This window comes from Artemia sp. Qi Xiang Cuo, chromosome 8, assembly GCF_049724085.1.
Source record: "Artemia sp. Qi Xiang Cuo chromosome 8, ASM4972408v1, whole genome shotgun sequence".
Classification (NCBI taxonomy): Eukaryota; Metazoa; Arthropoda; class Branchiopoda; order Anostraca; family Artemiidae; genus Artemia; species Artemia sp. Qi Xiang Cuo.
This window is the reverse complement of record NC_142801.1, coordinates 71603240-71619318: the sequence shown is the minus strand read 5'-3', so window position 1 is coordinate 71619318 and position 16079 is coordinate 71603240. Positions and strand designations below refer to the sequence as shown.

Sequence of the window (16079 nt, the reverse complement as noted above, 5' to 3'; positions counted from 1 at the left end):
ACATCCCAAATCATAATTTTCTGACAACGCATACCTATGAAAGGCTAAGAAATCCAGCTCAGAAAAGTCGAAAATAGCAAACTACACATCCCAAATCATAGGTTTCAGACACCACACACCTATGAAAGACTAAGAAATCCAACTCAGAAAAGTCAAAAATAGCAAACTACATATCCCAAATCATCAGTTTCACTCAACACACACCAACGAAAGGCTAAGAAACCTAGATCATAAAAGCCTGAAATAGCAAACTACTCAACCCAAACTATTGGTTTCAGACAACATACACCTAGGAAATACTATGAAAACTTAGCTAAGAAAAGCCTGAAGTAGCAAACTACACATCCCAAATCATAGGTTTCAGACAACACACATCAACGAAAGACGGGTGCACGGGGAGAGCCTTTGAGGGTTTGTGGGTCCCTTGAGGGTCGGTGGTCCTTTGGGAGCTCGGGGGGACCTTTGGGGGCCGGGGGATGGGCTTTGGGGGTCCGGGGATGGCATTTGGGGGTCTGGGTGGGCCTTTGGGGCGTCGGAAGGGCCTTTGGGTGCCTGGGGGACATTTAGGGACCGGTGGAGGGCCTTTGGGGGTCCGGAGAGGCAGTTGGGGACCGGTGGAGGGCCTTTGGGACCCCGTTGGTCCTTTGGGAGCTCGATGGGCCTTTGGGGATCGGAGGAGGACCTTTGGGGCACCGGGTGGGCCTTTGGGGCACATGGAGGGCCTTTGGGGGTCCGGTGGGGCAGTTGGGGACCGGTGGAGGGCCTTTGGGACCCCGTTGGTCCTTTGGGAGCTTGATGGGCCTTTGGGGACCGGAGGTGGGCCTTTGGGGGCACAGGGTGGGCCTTTGGAGCACTGGGTTGGCCTTTGGGGGGGGGGGGGTACAGTTGGGGCCTGGGAGGCCTTTGAGGACCGGGGGCTTCCTTCGGGGTTGGGGTAGGAGGATTAGAATCCTTTGGGGTTGGGTTAGAGGACCTCACAACACTGTTCAAATGAAACTAGTGTATTATAACGACCACAGAGTTTCACCATTAAATTCTCTTCTAAAATCTCTTCAAAAATCTGCTTTTAAAATGTCTCTATCTGTTTCGCCGAAATAGTTCCATAACCTGTCTAAAACGGTTTCGCCCAAATAATCCCTAAACGCAAATTCAGCGTGTTCCTTTGTTATTGGCATCTCTGCGCTAACGCATTTCAAATTAATAGGAAACCTTTTCGCGCGCTAAAACAATTCATCGCTAAGATGTTTCTTGCCTAATTGTTTCCATGGCCTTTGGTTATTAATATCCTTTGGAGTTCGACCAAAAGAACTGTTCCCGAGGCAAAGACATTAATGATTTGGATCTGTTCCTGGAGAATCGTTTCTAGGCGAAAATTTTTAAAGTCTGACAGATGATGTCATTGATTGATTGATCTGTCAAGAAAGGGGAAATTAATTTGTTGTTTCTAAGGGGAATTATTGATTCACGATAGGTGGATTGAGGTCGACAGCACAGGTGTTCTGACTCGTGACAGCACCACGTGGTTTATGGTTTTCTCAGTGAGAAAGTTCCTGTTTTTTCAAATTCTCACTGACAAAAACCATAAAAACATACAAAAATGTGAGAAAGTTCCTGTTTTTCAAATTCTCACTGAGAAAACCATAAAACAGACATGAATTGCTGTTGACATACATAAATGTGACAAAGTCCCTGTTTTTCAAATTCTCACTGACAAAAACCATTAAATATCCATTAAGAACATCAAATACATCGAAAAACACACATACCCATCCTAGAAAACATACATAAATGTGACAAAATTCCTGATTTTCAAATTCTCATTGACAAAAACCATAAACCACGTGTCTCTCGTGTCAGTATATGATGTTAAAAAAAAGTTGTAGGTGGCAGCAGGGGTAGCACATGGGGCTCAATAAGGCATCTCTACTAGTAGAAAAGAGCAATTTATGTGTAAATCTTGCCCCCCCCCCTCCGTGCAAATACTTTCTTCTCGTGAAAGATCCTCCAAAAAAAACCCACGCAAAAAAAAAAAAAATATATATATATATATATATATATATATATATATATATATATATATATATATATATAAAAAAAAAAAAAAAAAAAAAAAAAAAAAATATATATATATATATATATATATATATATATATATATATATATATATATATATATATATATATATATATATATATATATATATATATATATATATATATATATATATATATATATATATATATATATATATATATATATATATATATATATATATATATATATATATATATATATATATAATATGTTGAAACTTTAGAATAAACAGTGAAGGGTTGGGGATGGTAGGATGATCTCGGTTCGTTACAATTTTCAACGTCTCTTTTTAAGCTTCAGTTGAAAGCAATTAGTTCAATATGTGAGGAATCCAGTACAATATTCAAAATTATGCCAGTTATTATTTACAATGTTCTGTTTGTTTTAGTTTTGATGTGTATACCCATTGGGGTTTCTTTTTCTTTTTAGGAGTCAATTCATCCGATCCTTGGCTAAATTCTTATATGCATTTTGCTCCTAACCTGCTTCTAAACTGTATGCACCTTGCTCCTATCTCCTAGCCTGCACTTTAAATATCATGAGGAGGGGATTACGTGGTAGGACCTTTCCCTGGAGAATTTTTCCTTGGGGGAAGGGACATTTCTATTAAGGGGGCATCGGATTTTCCCAGAATTATTAAAAAAACAATCAGAAATTAAAAAAATTAAAAACACAAGTTTTTTAAACTGAAAGCAAGGAGCATCATTAAAACGAGCAGAAATTTACGTATATGATGGGGTTTGCCCCCTAGTCATTACCCCGCTCTTTACGCTAAAGTTTTTCTTAATACTTTCAGAAGCGCTATCTATTCTAATTAAACGGCCTTTGTGATTCAGGGATTTGCGATTCGAACAAAATTCGAAGTTTAGCGTAAAGAGCAAGGTATTGACCAGGGGCGAACCCCCTCATATAGGTAATTATTTCTGTTCGTTTTAAGTTTAAATGTTGCTCCTTAATTTCAATTTAAAAAACTTGTTTGTTTTTTTATTTAATTTTTTCAAAGTTACCCTCTCCGCCGAGTTAACGTCAGTAAACTCCTTTATTTTGTAATTGTTACCGTATAGCAATGACATATCAAAGCCAATTCGCAGTTTTTATTTCTCAAATTCCCTCTCTTGTAAATTATAAACTCTGAAATAAACACCTCGAAATAAACTCCTTTATATTGTAATTGTTACCGTCAAGGCCTGTCCAAGGGGGGAGGGGGTATCGGGCATGCCCCCTCCCTCTAAATGCTTGTCTGACTCATAAAAACGTAACAAAAATGAATATAGGCAACAAAAATTTTTGTGTGTTTTTTTTTGTCTACCCCCCCCCCCGAAAAAAATCCTGGATACGGCCCTGGTGTATTGCAGTAACACATCGAAGCCAAATCGCAGGTTTTATTCCTCAAATTCCCCCTCTTGTAGATTGTTGTCACATTTTTTTTTCTTAGTATGCAATTACCTTTTCCTTACCTTTCTCAAATTTTTAAACCTTACAAAAGAAAATCCTGTTTAAAATATGAATCCATATTGTTATTAATAATGCAAATATTTTTTAGCGACAATTTTAACAACAGCCTTGACAAAATAAGCTTTGACTGAAATAGGGGGAAGGTGCTAGTTATTTCATAACATAGCAAGTTCTTATGCAATACGGTGTTGGCAACAAAACTTAAATGCTTTTTCTTTGGAGGGAGAGGTCTTTCAGAAAATTGGCTCTAGTAGTAACAAGGAATACAGTCTAAGCTTTTGATATTAGAGGAAATTAAATAAAAAAAAACAGGTTTTTTAACTGAAAGTAAGAAACAACATTAAAACTTAAAACGAACGGAAATTATTACATATATGAGGGGGTGGTCCCCTCTAAGTACTTCAGTCTTTACGCTAATGTTTAACTTTGTGTTCCAATTATTTAAGAATGACTCCTGATACACAAGGACCGTTTAATTAAACAATAAGCTTTTTACAAATTCAAAAAACACTTCAACGTAAAGAGCAAGGTGTTGAGGAAGAGGCAATCCCCCCTCATATACGTAATAATTTCTGTTCGTTTTAAGTTCTAATGTTGCTCCTTATTTTCATTTGAAAAAACTTGTTTGTTTTAATTAATTTCTGATATTTTTTCAATTAATGCTGGAGAATTCAGCTCCCCTCTCATGGAAAATGCCCTTACTACGCGAAAACTCCTCCATGGAAAGATCCTCCCACGTAAGCACCCCCACCAGACCCCCCCCCCCCCGGAAATATCCTTATACTTCCCAATAGCCAGTTCTAGATGTAAGCAATGGGCAAAGTTCATAACTTACTACCCTTCCCCAGGGCCTATAAGGGATCAAGTCATCCTCAAAGACATAGCTATTAGGTCTTTCGACCATGCTGAAGAAAATCGCTATCTCAAAATTTTTATCGGACAATTTCGGGTAAAAAAGCGGGTGAAAGGAGGGGGTTGCTTCCCTCTAACGTTTTTGGTAACCTAAAAAGGGCACTAGAACTTTTGATTTCCAATCAAATGAGCCCTCTCCGGATCTTATAGGATCACTGGTCGGTACGATCAGCCCTGGGAAAAAATAAATAAAATAAAATAAACACGCATCGGTGATCTTGCTTCTGGCAAAAAAAATTCAAAATTCCACATTTTTGTACATAGGAGCTTGAAACCTTAACAGTAAGTATCTCTGATACTCTGAATCTCATGGTGTAATTTTCACTAAGATCACTTGATTTCTTATTGGTGTTGCCCCCCTTTTTCAAAATAAGGCAAATTTTCTCAGGCTCGTAACTTTTGATGGGTAGGCTAACATAAAAATGCATGGATTTTGTACATTTTGAATAAGCATCAAGATTCGATTCTTTTGATATATCTATTATTATCAAGATCCTGTTTCTTAGCGTTTCGGTTACTATTGAGCCGATTCACTCATTACTTATAATTCGTTACCACGAACTGTTTGAAAGAGGAATGTAGAGTTGTTCCTTTAGTTAACTTCTCAACTTCTTATAATACTTTTGTTTTATAATCCCTGCTGCTATAATTTCATGTTTGTTTTTTAACTCTGGCATTAAGACAAATTTTTTAGATGATATAATCTAAAACAGGTAGGGATGCTGGATTTTTTTTCAGGGGGTCCAATAATGAAAGAATTCTTATTTGTTAATTTCAGTAAGATTGGCCTAGAAATTTAGATAGAATAGAAGTTTCAGGGGGCCAACTCCCAAGGTCGTAAATTTTACGAGATGTCTAAAAAAAAACTAAAAAAAAAAACTAAGTCTAAGTCTAAGTTCAAGTCTAAAAAAAACTTGATCTGACTTCCCTCTGACCAAGATACTCGCTTTAGTCTCGGTTCTTATTAACGAAACAATTTCCAGACATAAGGACACAAATTTTCGCTGTATTTGGGTGAGTTAAAATAAAATAAGATCAGTAACTGTTTAAAAAAAAAAAAAAATTAGAAGCCTTTCTCTTCATAAAATATTGCAAATATTAAATTTTAATTGTAAAAGAGTGAATCTAGTTTACAAAAGAGCACACTTGAAGCAAGAACCAGTATCCTAGTTACATAGTCCCTTCTTAATAGCATTATCCCTTATGTAGTTCACATTTTTCACACAATTCCTTTTCTTTCAGAGTTTGCCGCTAGCTACACTTTGGGGTGTTGCGGCTGCTAAAAGGTGACCGTTTCCTTTTTTCCTGGCGCTCTGGAACTAGGAAGACTGAGGTTCACAAGAAACACTTCTCAGTTGCCTGGAAACCTGGGACCAGTAAGCATCTTCCTTTTAAAACACATATCAGGATAGAAATTGGATCTCTGTTGACAAGTAAGTTACTCAAACCAGGTAGCGGACACAGCTATTTTACAGTAAACACACTCAATTGTAACAGATCCATTACGAATACGAACTCGTTAGTCTTACGTAGGCAGATATCCCCACAACTCTGTATTTTCTTCCTTCATTCCACTGTTTTTAATCATTGTATTTATGTGTATATTTCAAAGCTGGTAAATTCTTATGCAATATTGACACAAATAAGCATAATAAATAAGCTAATACAAATAAATAAAAGGTAATCCGAACCTTTAAGCCATTTACAATGAAATTGCTTATTGCTACTATATATAATATTTATTTATTATAACTTTTATGATGGATATGTTTTATTTTAATATATTATAACAGAGAAAATGTTTCAATTATAATATCTTCCTTAATAGATATATATTATGATAATTATTTGTTGTGATTTGTTATCACAGGTACTTTATTCAGGTAACGAGCACAAACTCTTTAGTCCTAAATAAAAGACTTTTCTCCTTCATTCTGACATTTTTAAGTTTAATCATCCACCAAAGACTCCCAAAGGTTTTGTCCCAGCCCTCAAAACCCCCTAATCCCCCTGGATACGACCTTGTGCCCTATTTATTATACACGTGCCAGATAGTCTCAATCTTTATCGTTCATACAGGAGCTGTGGCATCTTATCGCTAAGCTATATCCTCAAACCACAGAGAGATAGTATATTTGTAAAAAATGGTGTGACTCCAAAATTTGTCCTTCTTTTTACTGGTTTACATTTGTTATAAAAAAACAATTAGGTTTGCATTCTTCGATGAGCCATAGTAAGATTAGGTAAATACAAAAATAGGTAAAAAAAAAACCAGTAAAAATGTTGTGACTCAAAACCTTTTCTTCTTTTTACGGGTTTAAATTTTTTATAAAAAGAAAAAATCAGGTTTGCTTTCTTGGCTTGAAATGCGCCACAGCAAGATTAGGTAAATACAACAACGGGTAAAAAAAACTTGTAAAAAAATTCGTAACTCAAAAACCTTTTCTTCTTTTTACTGGTTTAAATCTTTTATAAAAGAACCAATCAAGTTTGTATTCTTGGCTTGAAATGAGTCATAGCAAGATCGAGTAAATTAAACAATGAAAAAATGGGTTATTTGGCTTTCCTTTATAACATATTCTTAAAAATTATTTTTATTGGTTTAAGATATATGTTCCCTCTATAAAAGCAATTCGGCGACCAGTCAGCACTGTACCAAAAGGGACCAACTTGTACCGAAAGGACAAGATACTTATGTAATTAGATTCATTAATCTTAGATCTATTCGTTCACCAAGCCTGAATTATGATATTCATTACACTTTTTCCTGGGGAAGGACCTAAACTTGCTTTAAAATTATTAAAATATGTCCTTTTTTCAACTATTTTAAATCAATTTTCAGCATATTTTCAATTTTAAAAAACCCTGAGCACCAAATTTTATAAATGTAATTTGGCAAATGGATAGAGCGGAATCTTAGCTATGGAATAAAATTAAAAATGTTTTTTTTCTTTGTTATATTAAAACCTTAACAGAGCAGCAAATCTACACACTAAATATTGCACAGGGATAAAAAAAAAAAGATATCCCACAAAAATTAAAAAGAAAAATTAAAAATAAAAAAATTTAAAAATTTAAATAAATTAAAAAAATTAAAAATAAAAAAGATATCCCAGAAAAAAAACACATCTTTCAACACGTAATACAAGATAATAATCGTTATTTTGCTCCTTGTTTCCATCAAGTGCTGTATTTTGATTTATATATATATATATATATATATATATATATATATATATATATATATATATATATATATATATATATATATATATATATATATATATATATATTGTATTTTATACTATATATATATATATATATATATATATATATATATATATATATATATATATATATATATATATATATATATATATATATATATATATATATATATATATATATATATATATATATATATATATATATATATATATATATATATATATATATATATATATATATATATATATATATATATATATATATATATATATATATAATCTTCATTTTTCAGTTTTCTTTAATCTAACAACATTATTGTGTTATTATTAAGTCTTCCTATACTCCTAGTAAATTTTCAATGAAACTATTGTCATCTATGTATTATTATCTATCTGTCATTTCATTATTAATTTCATTAATTATTCATTAATCATTTCATTAATTAATTGTTTATACATGTTGCTACTATTTATCCTCCTTCCATAAACAAAAGCTTTGCTCGATTTTTCTAATGAGTAAGGATGTGAGAAAACTCCTCTGGTGGGTAGCTGTCCTTGTTCCATGTGCAGGGGCGTAGCTCCAGCATTTCAAACAGTTCGTGGTAACGAACTGTAAGTAAGGAGCGACCCGGCTCAATGGTAACCGAAACTCTAGAAAACGGGTTTTTGATACCAATAGATACATCAAAAGAATCAGATTTCAATGCTGATTTCAAATATATAACTTTCATCAAGTTTAGCGCTTCCCAGCAAAAGTTACACGCCTGAGAAAATTTGGCTGATTTTCAAAAAAAGGGGGAAAGACCCCCTAAAAGTTATAGAACCTTAATGAAAATCACACCATCATAATCAGCGTATCAGAGAACCCTAATGTAGAGGTTTCAAGCTCCTATCTGTAAAAATTCGGAATTTTGTATTTTTTGGCAGAAGAAAGATCACGGATGCGTGTTTATTTGTTTTTTGTTTGTTTTTTCTCCCCAGGGGTGATCGTATCGACCCAGGGCTCCTAGACTATCGGGGTAGGGCTCATTGGAACGGAAATTAAAAGTTCTAGTGCCCTTTTTAAGTGACCAAAAAAATGGAGGGCAACTAGGCCCCCTCCCACGCTATTTTTTTTCCAAATTTTTGAGATAGCCATTTTGTTCAGCATGGTCGAAAATATGATAAATATGTCTTTTAGGATGACTTAATCCCCCGAAGTCCCAAGGGGGAGGGCTAAAAGTTATTAACTTTACCCAATGTTAACATATAGTATTGGTTATTGGGAGGTATACAGAAGTTTTCATGAGGTTTTTTTTCTGGTAGGGGGGGGGGGGGTCGGGGGTTATGTTGGAGGATCTGTCTAAGAAGAAAGTTTTCATGGGGGAAGGGAAATTGCCATGAAGGGGGCGCCGGACTTGCCAGCATTATTTATTGGTTATTCGGAAGTATACAGACATTTTCAGGAAGGATTTTTTTCTGGAGGGGGGGAGGCTAGAGGAGGGGGTTACTCTGTAGAATCTATCCGTGGAGGATGTTTTTTTTGGGTAAGGGACATTTCTATGAAGGGGGCGCCGGATTTCCAAGCATTATTTAAAAAACGATTAGAAATTAAATAAAAAAAACAAGTTTTTTCAACTGAAAGTAAGAAGCAACAATAGAACTTAAAACAAACAGAAATTATAACCTATGTGAGGGGGATCTCCCCCAAGTTAATACATCGCTCTTTACGCTTTAGTTTTCTTAGTGCTTTCAAAAGAGCTATCTATTCTAATTAAACGACCTTTGTGATTCAGGGGTTTGTTAATCAATTTTTTTTTTAACTTTTAACGTAAAGAGCGTGGTATTGAATAAGAGGATAACCCCCCTCATATACGTAATAACATATACGTAATAAAAAAAAAAATAAAAAAAAAAGCGATACGACTCAATAGTAATCGAAACTTTTAAAAACGGAATTTTGATGTGAATATAGGTATCAAAAGAATGTGTTTATAATGCTGATTCTAAATATATAAATGCTATTAAGTTTAGTATTACTCATCAAAGGCTACGATCCTGAGAAAATTTACCCGATTTTTTAAAGAGGGAAAACATCCCCTACAAGTAAAAGAATTTTAATGAAAATCACACCGTCAGATTCAGCGTATCAAAAAACCCTATTACATAGGTTTCAAGCTCATATCTGCAAAAATCTGCAACTGTATTTTTCGCCAGAAGAAAAATATACGAATATAGAAGTTAGTTACGTAATTTAATTTGTAAATTACGTCATAACCAAATTTAGAAACATCCATTTAGTAAAAGAAAAGTAAAATTTTTATGCAAATTTTGTTTACTTATTCAATGACGGTGAGACAAAATAAAAGCTGCATTAACTAAAAAACGATCAGAAATTAAATAAAAAAACAAGTTTTTTAAATTGAAAGTAAGGAGCGACATTAAAACTTAAAACGAACAGAAATTATTCCGTATATGAAAGGGGCTGTCCCCTCCTCAACGCCTCGCTCTTTACGCTAAAGTTTGACTCTGTCTCACAACTTTATTTTTTAAAACAATAGTGATAACAATGTGATAACTAGTGATAACAATGGTTATATCCAGACATTAAAGGGGGAAGGGGTTGTTGACTTGGATGCCACTAAACAGAAAGTGAATACAAAAATCAATCGAATTGAGGTTCTAATACAAGAATGAAATAAAAATATGGTTGCTATTGTAGCTATTTTAGGAGGGCAGTCTTTGCCAAATATTTCCGTATTTTTTTTCTATTTTAATCCTTGACCGAAGTTTCCATGAAAAGCTTAAACTTGTTCTCGGCAAAAAAAAAAAAGTAAATTGGGTGATACATCGTTTTGTCTTGGGAGCCATGAATTTAAAGCTACGATGTCGATAAAGAGATCCTCTAGCACTTCGCTTCAACTACCAAAATTATAAATACCGAGATGATAGATATCGTAGAAACACGATGAACTTGTGACCACAGAAAGGCGAAGACGAATCGAGGTCAGATTCCTCCTACTTTTTGCTATTTATTCGATTTTTAAATTTTAACATTGCGTGAATTCAGAAAACCATAACTCCGAGGAACGGCAAATTCTTACCACAGTATTTCTCAAAATCTGACCTCAACTATTTGTCTGTCATGGCTGTAGTCTCCCCCCCCCCATTTTTGAGTTTAGATGGCACAGGCTTCGGATTGAGTGCTTCATGGACAGAGCATAGCTGACCAAACAGATGATTAAGAGATAAATAAATAAGAAATAAAGAAAGAGATAAAGAAATCCTCTACCGCTTCACCTCATATACATATCAAGATGATAGATATCGCATAGTGACGATGAACTAGTGACCATGGAAACAAAAAGACGAACTGAGGTCAGATTCCTGCTGCTTTTTGTCATTTATTTCATTTTTAAATTTTAACACTACGTGAATCCAGGAAAGCATGACTCCGCAACGGTGAAATCTTACCACACAATTTCTCACAATCTGGCCTATACTCTTTTTTTGCCCTGGTTGCAGCCCCCCCCCCCAGTCTTGAGATCAGATGACGCAGGCTTCTGACCGAGTGCTTTAAAGACAGAGCACAGCTGATCAAACAGATGATTTAGAGATAAATGACAGATGCGTATTGTGATAAGAGAACCCCTTCTTATCTCCGCCGAAAATGTTTATTAGCGGTTTCAGAAAGGCTCAAACAAATTCCTTTCTTTAAATATGCTATAGCAGCCCGTTTTGATTAAATGAAAACCATTTAGCTTTATGCAGTTTGAGCACAGAGAAACAGAGATTTTACTAGAAAGAAATGTCGTGACTCAAGAAGTTCTTTTACTATTTACTGGCTTAAAGGTTCAGACAGAAGAACCAATCGCGTTTTATGTCATTTTTATTGGCTCAAAATTAAACACTGAACTTATGAGTGAATATAATGCAGTTCAAAATAATGTGATAAAGAGATAAGTGTGATTATAATTTGTTAGAAATAATGTGATAATTTAGGTTAAGTTTATGACGTACGAAAATAAATCCCAAAAACAAGACAATGGAATCAAAGCATACTTAGCATTGAAGTATAGTACAAAAATCTCACTTATTCTCTTTGTTTCATACCATGGGCATGCCTCAGCGCTTGTGATATATATTTCGTAGAACTTAAGTAAAAAATAAAATATTAATTTAAAATTAAATTTCTATTTAATTTGGATACAGGTGTAAACAGAATGATTTATTTAAAAATATAATTGTATTTAAAATATTGTATTTTATACTATAATATATATATATATATATATATATATATATATATATATATATATATATATATATATATATATATATATATAAAAATATATATATATATATATATATATATATATATATATATATATATATATATATATATATATATATATATATATATATATATATATATATATATATATATATATATATATATATATATATATATATATATATATAATATGTATAATATATATATATATAATATATATATATAATATATATATAATATAATATGTATAATATACTATAATATTTTGTACTATAATATGTTGTATTTTAAATCAACTCACCTAGTTGTTTCGTTAGCATGCCCTTGATTTATATTTTCAATCTAAATTCTGAGCAAGCAATTAATGCAAATTAGGGATCGTTGATGTCAGTATTTCTTAATTATGATGATAAATGTTATTCTTTCAGTTAGTGATTACGCAGGCTTAATGGTTACTTTGGGAAAATCTATCAGTAAACTAAAAAAAAAATAATGATCATGAAGAGCGTGAATATGCAGACATGTAACGTGTTTCTTACAGCAAAGTAAATGTTCATGCAAGTTCATGGTAACGAACGGTAGGAAAATAGCGACCCTTGCTATTAAAAGTCAAAACCGTAAAAAATTAAATTTTGATAATAATATACACAAGAAGTACACTTTTTCAATAGATTTCTAAACCTCAAATCCAAAGTCCCACAGCAAACTTTAATAGAATAAGGAACTTGCATAATATTATAATCTCTATTATGATATTATAATGATATTATATTGGAGGGTATTTGGTACTGGTGCATTATGCGGACACCTCTATATACTGTATCAAGGAAACCAGTCACAAAATCCGTCAAATGGGCTATTTGTAAGAGGCTGCTATAGATAATGATTGCAAAGCCATGGTTTCTCAATAAGTTACAATATTTAAACAATTATTTTTTTACATTTAGGGGGGAGGGGGGGGGGGAATGTTGGCTACCAAAGTTATGTTAGGTTACGTATTTAATATATGCTATGCTTTACCCCCCCCCCCTTCCTAATGTACCAAAATATAGCCCAAATTTGTTTCTAAATTATTATATATTCATCCTGTTTTATTTTATTTCATTAGCATTAACCAAACTTGACTTCTTTCGCGGTGCCCGCATAATACACCAGTAGCGGGTATTTCCCTCATTCGGAAAATACCCTCTGAAAAAAGTGTAGTCTGGATGAAAATTTCATTAACAGATTCAACATGTCTGAGAGCCCTAATATCAAGTTACTATCTAAAATAAAATGCTGTATTTTTCCCAAAAAGAATGGTCGGGGTTGTGTGTTTCTGTTTTTTTTGTTTTTTTTTCACCAGGAATAAGCTTTTCCAACAAGTGATCATAAAATATTACGACTAAAAACTTAGAGTTTTAGTTCCTGCGTTAAGTTTCAAAAGCACTCCCCCAGAACACAAGATTTGAAACACCTGAATTTTCACTACGTTGCAAAATTTGACGAAATGGAAAGTACGAAAAGTCAGAACTAATCAGAGGTTCAATTAATCCTTCACGTCATTATTTACTTAGGTTTTTTTTTGTTCAGTCACTTTTTTACGGTTTAAGTGAGAGGGTGACCCTTCATTTTTACTGCTTTTTTGTGGTTGGCTTTTTCTTTTTATATCTTGTTAGGTTTACTCCAAAAAAGTTTTCAGGGGGGGGGGGGTTACTCAAAATACGCATAGAATTTTCGTTCATAAATCCTTTTTTGTTACTTTTTTACGAGTCAGAAAGACATTTCAGGGGGAGGGGTTCAACCCCCCTAACTCCCATACGGCCTTGCTTCCTAGGTAAGTGAAGCTGTCCACTAAGATATTAGCTTACAAGTACATACACAAGTTACTCAATTTAAAAAAAAAGCCTCAAAATATTTCTGAGAAAAATGCACATACACCAGCCGTCCTTATCATCCCCAGTAGCACAAATGGTGATTTCAATTTGCTCCTCAATGGCTTTAGTTACTTTAATTGCAAACTATAACCACAGAAAAACAGTTTTCTTTAAAATATTCTGTGACTCAAAACTGTTTTACTTTTTATTGGTTTAAAATTTCATATAAAAAAACTAATCAGGTTTGCATTATTTTTAATTGCTAAAAATGTCACATAGCAACAACGGGTAAAAAAGCGATTCATTTGAATACCTAAAATGATTAAAACAAATGTCAGGATAAAAAGATTTAACACGGATGTTTAGAAAAGTATTTTTCTTGTTAGTAGAAAGGTTTATGCATTGGATTCCTGTTCTAAGACATCTTGGTGCCTAACATATGGTACCAAGTGCTCTGAAAAACTGGTGCTCGACCTATTTAGCTCCACAAAGCTCTGTCTTTCTTAATCGGTTGATGCTTGTTGACAACTCCCACCATGAATCAGTGGAGGCAATTCACTGTTATAGAGGCTGTGGTTGTAAAAACGTACTTTTCATAATCTACGGGGTAATTTTTCTTAAATTGTTGAATGAACATGTCAAAAAAAGGAATCTATTTTTCAAATCAAAGGGGCTAAACGTTTCGTTTTTCAATGAAAATAACAAGCAAAGGCATTTCCAAGGAAGATTCCGCTTAAAATACTGGCAGATCCAGGGGTGGAGGCCCTGGGTCCCCTAAGATTTTTTCGGGGCCCTCATTCCTTATTTTTTTTTCACTGTTTTTAAAAGTAAATTTATCAATTTGGTCAATTATTGGGTTTCATCTTTTTCTTTCTTCTCTTTTTTGACGTTAGATTATTCCCTTTTTCTGTCCATTCATTGATTTTCATTTATCTAAGGTGTCTGCAAGCTTAATTTTAATTTCTGTTCATTTTGAATTTCTTTTTCTCGTTCATAGAAATTTCTGTTCCTTTTATGAGCTACTTTCTTTTCTTTTTAAGCTTCAAGTTCACTCTTTAATTTCTGTTAAAAATTTTAGTTATGAAAATCCGATTTTGTCTTTAAAAGATAAATACTAGCAAGACCGTATCCATGTGCGTGTGTGTGTGTGTGTGTGTGTGTGGGGGGGGGGGGGGGTAGGTGTTTGACCCCCCCACCCCCCAATGTTTTTCCGACTCATAAAAACGTAACAAAATGAATACAGACCAATTGTTTATGTGTTTTTGAGGTTTTTTTGTGTACCCCCCCTCCCGAAAAAGACTCTTTTGTAAAACCCCCTCCGAAAAAAAATCCTGAATATGGCCTTGAAGCCTTGAATACTGGGCTCATAAATCAATGTATTTCAGAAACAGAAAGTAAGGTCAAAAGATAAACTTTGGCGGGAGCTAATTAATTGAACAAATGCGAACGTGTTAGACACTATGATAAATTGGATAGCACTATTAGGCCTACTGTAAAAAAAAAAAAAAAAAAAAAGGTTGGCAAACTGTAATGACTACGAACTCCAGAAAATTCACTCGCAGAGGCATGGCAATAGTTGCGTCAATTCACGGAAATGCAAGGTGGGGGGAGGGGGGCAAAAATAAGCTTTTTGAAGCTATAATGAAATCATGAGCTAAGATCTATATATATGATATAATCTATCAAAAGTTATAATAAAAACAAAATCTATTTTTCAATAAAAATACAAAAAAAAAACGTTTTCAATGAAATTCCAAAAATATATATATATATATATTTTTTAATTTGGCAGGGAGGAGTAAATACCCCGCTAAGTGCAGGAACTGAACTCCGGTTGGGAAAGGGGGTCAATTGTTCCATTTCGGATTCAAAAAAATACAAGTTTTGTATCTTCAGTTTGTATTTCAAAAATAAAAACAATCCTTGCCTTTCTTTCTCTAAATTTTTGTGAATTCGCGCCAATATTAATATGGTACTAACAGATTCAAAAATACTAGCATAGTATGCACCACAGTCTAATTCTTATTATAAGTAAATAAAAAAAATTTTCACCTGAAAGTAAGGAGCAACATTAAAACTTCCAACAAACTGAAAATTGCATATATAAAGGGGGTTGCCCCCTCATCAACACCTCGCTCTTTACGCTGAAGTTTGAATTATGTCCCAATTCTTAAGAATGACTCCTGAAACACAAGGACCGTTTGATTAGAACAATAAGACGCTTTTTAAAAGTACTAAAAAACTTTAGTGTAAAGAGCAAGG

At 33.5% G+C, this 16079-nt stretch overlaps 1 long non-coding RNA gene across 1 annotated transcript in view; it reads left to right on the top strand.

Annotated features, from left to right (window-relative positions):
- Window positions 1–5846: 5846 nt before the first annotated feature.
- The window catches only part of LOC148949769 (uncharacterized), a 241024-nt gene continuing 230791 nt past the window's right edge, over window positions 5847–16079 (top strand). Inside the window, exon 1 of the long non-coding RNA XR_016142099.1 lies at window positions 5847–5894. This is a non-coding gene — a long non-coding RNA (uncharacterized LOC148949769). The remainder of the gene's footprint in view (window positions 5895–16079) is intronic.